Genomic DNA, 8,005 nt, shown 5'->3' with positions numbered 1-8,005 from the left:
GGGGGGAGGGAGAGGGGGGAGGGAGAGGAGGGGAGGGGAGAGGGGGGGAGGGAGAGGAGGGGAGGGAGAGGGGGGGAGGGAGAGGAGGGGAGGGAGAGAAGGGAGAGGGGGGGGAGGGAGAGAAGGGAGAGAGGGAGGGAGAGAGGGGGGAGGGGGAGAAGGGGGAGGGGGGGAGAAGGGAGAGGGGGGGAGGGAGAGAAGGGAGAGGGGGGGAGAAGGGAGAGGGGGGGAGGGAGAGAAGGGAGAGGGGGGGAGGGAGAGGGGGGGGGGGAGAGGGGGGGAGGGAGAGAAGAGGAGAGGGGGGGAGGGAGGGAGAGAAGGGAGAGGGGGGGAGGGGGGGAGGGAGAGAAGGGAGAGGGGGGGGGGGAGAGAAGGGAGAGGGGGGGGAGGGGGGAGAGGGGGGGAGGGAGAGAAGGGAGAGGGGGGGAGGGGGAGAGGGGGGGAGGGCGAGAGAAGGGGAGAGGAGGGGAGGGAGAGGGGGGGAGGGAGAGAAGGGAGAGGGGGGGAGGGAGGGAGAGGGGGGGAGGGAGAGAAGGGAGAGGGGGGGAGGGAGAGAAGGGAGGGGGAGGGAGGAGAGGGGGGGAGGGAGGGGAGAGGGGGGGAGGGAGAGAAGGGGGAGGGGGAGAGGGGGGGAGGGAGAGAAGGGAGAGGAGGGGAGGGAGAGGGGGGGAGGGAGAGAAAGGGAGGGGGGAGAGGGGGGGAGGGAGAGAAGGGAGAGGGGGGGAGGGAGAGAAGGGAGAGGAGGGGAGGGAGAGAAGGGAGAGGGGGGGAGGGAGAGAAGGGAGAGGGGGGGAGGGAGGGAGAGAGGGGGGAGGGAGAGAAGGGAGAGGAGGGGAGGGAGAGGGGGGGAGGGAGAGAAGGGAGGGGGGGGGGGGGAGAGAAGGGAGAGGGGGGGAGGGAGAGAGGGAGAGGGGGGGAGGGAGAGAAGGGAGAGGGGGGGAGGGAGAGAAGGGAGAGGGGGGGAGGGAGAGGGGGGGGAGGGAGGGAGAGAGGGGGGGGGGGGAGAAGGGGGAGGGGGAGAAGGGAGAGGGAGGGAGAGGGGGGGAGAAGGGAGAGGGGGGGAGAAGGGAGAAGGGAGAGGGGGGGAGAAGGGAGAGGGGGGGAGGGAGAGAAGGGAGGGGGGGGAGAAGGGAGAGGGGGGGAGGGAGAGAAGGGGGGGGGGAGGGAGAGAAGGGAGAGGGGGGAAGAGGGGGGGAGGGAGAGAAGGGAGAGGGTGGGAGGGAGAGAAGGGAGAGGGGGAGGGTGAGAAGGGGGAGAGGGGGAGGGAGAGGGGGGGAGGGAGAGAGGGGGGGAGGGGGGGAGGGGGAGAGGGGGGAGGGAGAGAGGGGGGGAGGGGGAGGGGGAGAAGGGGGAAGGGGGAGGGGGGGGGAGGGAGAGAAGGGAGAGGGGGGGAGAAGGAGAGAGGGAGAGGGGGGGGGGGAGAGGGAGAGAAGGAGAGGGGGGGAGAAGGAGAGGGGGGGAGGGAGAGAAGGGAGGGGGGGAGAAGGGAGAGGGGGGGAGGGTGAGAAGGGGGAGAGGGGGAGGGAGAGAGGGGGGAGGGGGAGAGGGAGAAGGGGGAGGGGGGAGAAGGGGGAGGGGGAGAAGGGGGAAGGGGGAGGGGGGAGAGGGGAGAGAAGGGAGAGGGGGGGAGGGAGAGAAGGGAGAGGGGGGGGAGAAGGGAGAGGGGGGAGGGAGAGAAGGGAGAGGGGGGGAGGGAGAGAAGGGAGAGGGGGGGAGGGAGAGAAGGGAGAGGGGGGGGAGGGAGGGAGAGAAGGAGAGGGGGGGAGGGAGAGAAGGGAGAGGGGGAGGGTGAGAAGGGGGAGAGGGGGAGGGAGAGGGGGGGAGGGAGAGGGGGGGAGGGAGAGAAGGGAGAGGGGGAGGGTGAGAAGGGGGAGAGGGGGAGGGAGAGGGGGGGGGGGAGGGAGAGGGGGGGAGGGTGAGAAGGGGGAGGGGGGGGGGAGAGGGGGGGAGGGAGAGAAGGGGGAGGGGGGGAGGGAGAGAAGGGAGAGGGGGGGAGGGAGAGGGGGAGAAGGGAGAGGGGGGGAGAAGGGAGAGGGGGGGAGGGAGAGAAGGGAGAGGGGGGGAGGGTGAGAAGGGGGGAGGGGGGGAGGGAGAGGGGGGGAGGGAGAGAAGGGAGAGGGGGGGAGGGAGAGAAGGGAGAGGGGGGGAGGGAGAGAAGGAGAGGGGGGGAGGGAGAGAAGGGAGAGGAGGGGAGGGAGAGGGGGGGAGGGAGAGAAGGGAGAGGGGGGGAGGGAGAGAAGGGAGAGGGGGGGAGGGAGAGAAGGGGAAGGGAGAAGGGGGGGGGGAGGAGGGGGGGGGGGGAGGGGGAGAAGGGGGGAGGGGGAGAAGGGGGAGGGGGAGGGAGAGAAGGGGAAGGGAGAGGGGGGAGGGAGAGAAGGGGAAGGGAGAGGGGGGAGGGGGAGAAGGGGGAGGGGGGGGAGGGGGGAGAAGGGAGAGGGGGGGAGAAGGGAGAGGGGGGGAGGGAGAGAAGGGAGAGGGGGGAGAGGGGGAGGGTGAGAAGGGAGAGAGGGAGGGTGAGAAGGGGGAGGGAGAGAAGGGAGAGGGGGGAGGGAGAGGGGGGAGGGGGGAGAAGGGGGAGGGGGGAGAAGGGAGAGGGGGGAAGAGGGGGAGAAGGGAGAGGGGGAAGAGGGGGAGAAGGGAGAGGGGGAAGAGGGGGAGAGGGGGGAGGGGGAGAAGGGAGGAGGGGGGAGGGGGAGAAGGGAGGAGGGGGAGGGAGAGAAGGGGGAGGGGGGAGAAGGGGGAGGGGGGAGGGAGAGGGGGGAGGGGAGAAGGGAGAGGGGGGAGAAGGGAGAAGGGAGAGGGAGGAGGGGGGAGGGGGAGAAGGGGGAGGGGGAGAGAGAAGGGGGAGGGGGAGAAGGGAGAGGGGAGAAGGGGGAGGGGGAGAAGGGGGAGGGGGAGAAGGGAGAGGGGGGAGAAGGGAGAGGGGGGAGGGGGAGAAGGGAGAGGGGGGAGGGAGAGAAGACCATAAGACATAGGAGTGGAAGTAAGGCCATTCGGCCCATCGAGTCCACTCCGCCATTCAATCATGGCTGATGGGCATTTCAACTCCACTTACCTGCATTCTCCCGTAGCCCTTAATTCCTCGTGACATCAAGAATCTATCAATCTCTGCCTTGAGGACATTTAGTGTCCCAGCCTCCACTGCACTCTACGGCAATGAATTCCACAGGCCCACCACACTCTGGCTGAAGAAATGTCTCCGCATTTCAGTTCTGAATTGACTACTCTAATTTTAAGACTGTGTCCACAGGTCCTAATCTCCTCGCTTAATGGAAAAAATTTCCTAGCGTTCACCCTTTCCAAGCCATGTATTATCTTGTAAGTTTACTTGTAAATTAAGTCTCCCCTCAATCTTCTAAACTCCAATGAATACAATCCAGGATCCTCAGCCGTTCCTCATATGTTAGACCTGCCATTCCAGGGATCATCCGTGTGAATCTCCGCTGGACATGTTTCAGTGCCAGTATGTCCTTCCTGAGGTGTGGGGACCAAAACTGGACAAAGTACTCCAAATGGGGCCTAACCAGAGCTGTATAAAGTCTCAGTAGCACAACGGTGCTTTTATATTCCAACCCTCTTGAGATAAGTGACAACATTGCATTCGCTTTCTTAATCACGGACTCAACCTGCATGTTTACCTTTAGAGAATCCTCGACTAGCACTCCCAGATCCCTTTGTACTTTGGCTTTGCGAATTTTCTCACCGTTTAGAAAGTAGTCTATGCTTTTATTCTTTTTGCCAAAGTGCAAGACCTCGCATTTGCTCACGTTGAATTCCATCAGCCATTTCTTGGACCACGCTCCTAAATTGTCTAGATCTAGCAGTGGTTAGCACTGCTGCCCAGTGGTTAGCACTGCTGCCTCACAGCGCCTGTAGACCCGGGTTCAATTCCCGACTCAGGCGACTGACTGTGTGGAGTTTGCACGTTCTCCCCGTGTCTGCGTGGGTTTCCTCCGGGTGCTCCGGTTTCCTCCCACGGTCCAAAGATGTGCGGGTCAGGTGAATTGGCCATGCTAAATTGCCCGTAGTGTTAGGTAAGGGATAAATGTAGGGGTATGGGTGGGTTGCGCTTCGGCGGGTCGGTGTGGACTTGTTGGGCCGAAGGGCCTGTTTCCACACTGTAAGTCTAAGTCTAAGTCTAATCCTTCTGTAGCCTCCCCACTTCCTCAGTACTACCTGCCTGTCCACCTAACTTCGTATCATTTGCAAACTTCGCTAGAATGCCCCCAGTCCCTTCATCCAGATCATTAATATATAATGCAAATAGCTGTGGACCAACACTGAACCCCGCTTGTCACTGGCTGCCATTCCGAAAAAGAACCTTTTATCCCAACTCTCTGCCTTCTGTCAGACAGCCCATCCTCAATCCATCCCAGTAGCTCACCTCAAACACCATGGGCCCTCACCTTGCTCAGCAGCCTTCCGTGTGGCACCTTATCAAAGGCCTTTTGGAAGTCTAGATAGACCACATCCACTGGGTTTCCCTGGTCTAACCTACTTGTTACCTCTTCAAAGAATTCCAACAGCTTTGTCAGGCATGACCTCCCCTTACTAAATCCGTGTTGACTTGTTCTAATCAGACTCTGTTCTTCCAAGAATTTAGAAACCTCATCCTTAATGATGGATTCTAGAATTTTACCAACAACTGAGGTTAGGCTAATTGGCCTATAATTTTCCATCTCTTGTCTTGATCCTTTCATGAACAAGGGGGTTACGACAGCGATCTTCCAATCATCCGGGACTTTCCCTGACTCCAGTGACTCTTGAAAGATCTCAACCAATGCCTCCGCTATTTCCTCAGCCACCTCTCTCAGAACTCTAGGATGTATCCCATCGGGGCCAGGCGATTTATCAATTTTTAGACCTTTTAGCTTTTCTAGCACTATCTATTTGTAATGGCAACTCAAATATCCCAATAATTGTTGGGATATTACTCATGTCTTCCACTGTGAAAACTGATGCAAAGTACTTGTTAAGTTCTCCTGCTATTTCCTTATCTCCCATCACTAGGCTTCCAGCATCAGTTTGAAGTGGCCCAATGTCTACTTTTGCCTGTCATTTGTTTCTTATTTTTTTTAGATATGTATTGAAAGAAACTTTTACTATCATTTCTAACATTACTAGCTAGCCTACCTTCATTTTTGATCCTCTCCTTTCTTATTACTCTCTTTGTTATCCTCTGTTTATTTTTGTAACCTTCCCAATCTTCTGATTTCCCATTGCTCCTGACCACTTTACAGGATCTCTCTTTTTCTTTAATACATTTCCTGACTTTCTTTGTCAGCCATAGCTATCTAATCCCTCCCTGGATAATCTTTCTTTTCTTGGGAATGAACCTCTGTACAGTGTCCTCAATTATACCCACAAACTCCTGCCATTTTTGCTCTACTGTCTTCCCCGCTAGGCTCTGCTTCCAGCCTATTTTTGTCAGTTCCTCTCTCATGCCCTCATAATTACCTTTATTTAACTGTAACACCATTACATCCAATTTTACCTTCTCTCTTTCAAATTGCAGACTGAACTCTACATATTATGATCGCTGCTTCCTAAGGGTTCCCTTACTTTAAGATCTTTTATAAAGTCTGGTTCATTGCAAAGCACTAGCCTGCTCCCTTGTGGGCTCCATGACAAGCTGTTCCAAAAAAATCCTGTCAGCATTCCATGAATTCCCTTTCTTTGGATCCACTGGCAACATTATTTACCCAGTCCACCTGCATATTGAAGTCTCCCATGATCACTGTGACCTTGCCTTTCTGACATGCGAGAAGGGAGCGAGGGAAGGGGAGAGGGGAGAGGGGGGGAAGAGAAAGGGGAAGGGGGGAGAGAAAGGGGGAGGGGGAGAGAAGGGAGAGGGGGTAGGGAGGGGGGAGAGAAGATATAGGGGGAGAGGGGGGAAGGGGGGAGAGAAGGGAGGGGGGAGAGAAGGGAGGGGGGAGAGAAGGGAGGGGGGAGAGAAGGGAGGGGGGAGAGGAGGAGAGAAGGGAGGGGGAGAGGAGGGAAAAAAGGGGGAGGGGACAGAAGGGAGGGGGAGGAGAGAAGGGAGGAGGGGGAGAGAAGGCAGGGGGAGAGGAGAGGAGGGAAAATAAGGTGGAAGGGGGGAGAGAAGGGAGGAGGGGGAAGAGAAGGGAGGGGGGAGAGAAGGGAGGGAGAGGGGGGAGAGAGAAGGGTGGGGGGGAGAGGAGGAGAGAAGGGGGGAGAGAAGGGAGGGAGGGGGGGGAGAGAGGGGAGAGAAGGGAGGGAGAGGGGGGAGAGAAGGGAGGGAGAGGGGGGGAGGAGAGAGAAGGGAGGGAGGGGGGGGAGAGAAGGGAGGGAGGGGGAGAGAAGGGAGAAGGGAGGGGTAAGGGTGAGGGGGAGGTGGGGAGAGAAGAGTGGGATGGGGGAGAGAAGGGGGTGGGTAGAGAGGTGGGAGAAAAAACCTGGAGAGAGAGAGAGAGAGGACCCGGTGAGAATGAGTGGGACAGAGAGAGAGAGAACCTGGAGAGAGCGTGTTTGTGGGGGGAGGGGAGAAGAGGGAGTGAACCTGGAGAGAGTGTGTGGGGGAGAGAGAGGGAGAGAACCTGGAGAGTGGGTGGGGGGAGAGAGGGGGAATGAACCTGGAGAGAGGGAGTGGGGGAGAGAGGGCGAGAACCTGGAGAGTGGGGGTGGGGGGAGAGAGGGGGAGTGAACCTGGAGAGAGGAGAGAACCTGGAGTGAGGGAGTGGGGGAGAGAGGGCGAGAACCTGGAGAGTGGGGGTGGGGGGAGAGAGGGGGAGTGAACCTGGAGAGAGGGAGAGAGGGCGAGAACCTGGAGAGAGGGCGAGAACCTGGAGAGAGTGTGTGGGGGAGAGAGAGGGAGAGAACCTGGAGAGTGGGTGGGGGGAGAGAGGGGGAATGAACCTGGAGAGAGGGAGTGGGGGAGAGAGGGCGAGAACCTGGAGAGTGGGGGTGGGGGGAGAGAGGGGGAGTGAACCTGGAGAGAGGAGAGAACCTGGAGTGAGGGAGTGGGGGAGAGAGGGCGAGAACCTGGAGAGTGGGGGTGGGGGGAGAGAGGGGGAGTGAACCTGGAGAGAGGGAGAGAGGGCGAGAACCTGGAGAGAGGGCGAGAACCTGGAGAGAGTGTGTGGGGGAGAGAGAGGGAGAGAACCTGGAGAGTGGGTGGGGGGAGAGAGGGGGAATGAACCTGGAGAGAGGGAGTGGGGGAGAGAGGGCGAGAACCTGGAGAGTGGGGGTGGGGGGAGAGAGGGGGAGTGAACCTGGAGAGAGGGAGAGAGGAGAGAACCTGGAGTGAGGGAGAGGGGGAGAGAACCTGGAGAGAGGGAGAGAACCTGAAGAGAGGGAGTGGGGGAGAACATGGAGGGAGGGGGGGAGAGAGAAAGAGAGAGAGAGACAACCTGGAAGGACAGAGTGGGGGAGAGAGAGGTTGGAGAGATGAAGTGGGACAGGGAGTGAGAGAGAACGTGGAGAGAGGGAGTGGGACAAGGAAAACCAGGAGAGAGAGACTGGGACAAAGACAGAGCACCTGGGGAGGGGGTGTGGGGGGAGAGTGGGAGAAAATGTGGAGGGGGTGGGGGGAGAGGGGGAGAGAGAGAGAGGGATAACCCGGAGAGAGCGTGGGTGTATGAGGGAGAGAAGCTGGAGAGAGGGAGTGGGGCAGAGAAGCTGGAGGGAGGGAGTGGGAGAGAGAACATGGAGAGAGGGAGTGGGACAGGCAGAGAATCTGGAGAGAGAGGGAGGGTGAGAGAGCGAAAGAACCTAGAGGGAGTGGGACAGAGAGAGAACCTGGAGGGAGGGATTGGGGGACAGTGGGAGAAAATGTGGAGGGGGGAGGGAGAGAGAGGGAGAACCCGGAGAGAGCATGGGTGTGAGAGGGAGAGAAGCTGGAGAGAGGGAGTGGGGGAGAGAGAGAGAGGGAGAACCTGAAGAGAAGGAGTGGGGGGGGGGGGGAAGAGAGAGGGAGAGAAGCTGGAGAGAAGGAATGGGGAGGAGAGAGTGAGAGGGAGAGAAGCTGGAGAGAGTGAGTGGGGGG

This window comes from Hemiscyllium ocellatum, chromosome 8, assembly GCF_020745735.1.
Source record: "Hemiscyllium ocellatum isolate sHemOce1 chromosome 8, sHemOce1.pat.X.cur, whole genome shotgun sequence".
In the NCBI taxonomy this organism is placed as follows: Eukaryota; Metazoa; Chordata; class Chondrichthyes; order Orectolobiformes; family Hemiscylliidae; genus Hemiscyllium; species Hemiscyllium ocellatum.
The sequence above is the reverse complement of the archived record's forward strand: the minus strand, read 5'-3'. Positions refer to the sequence as shown.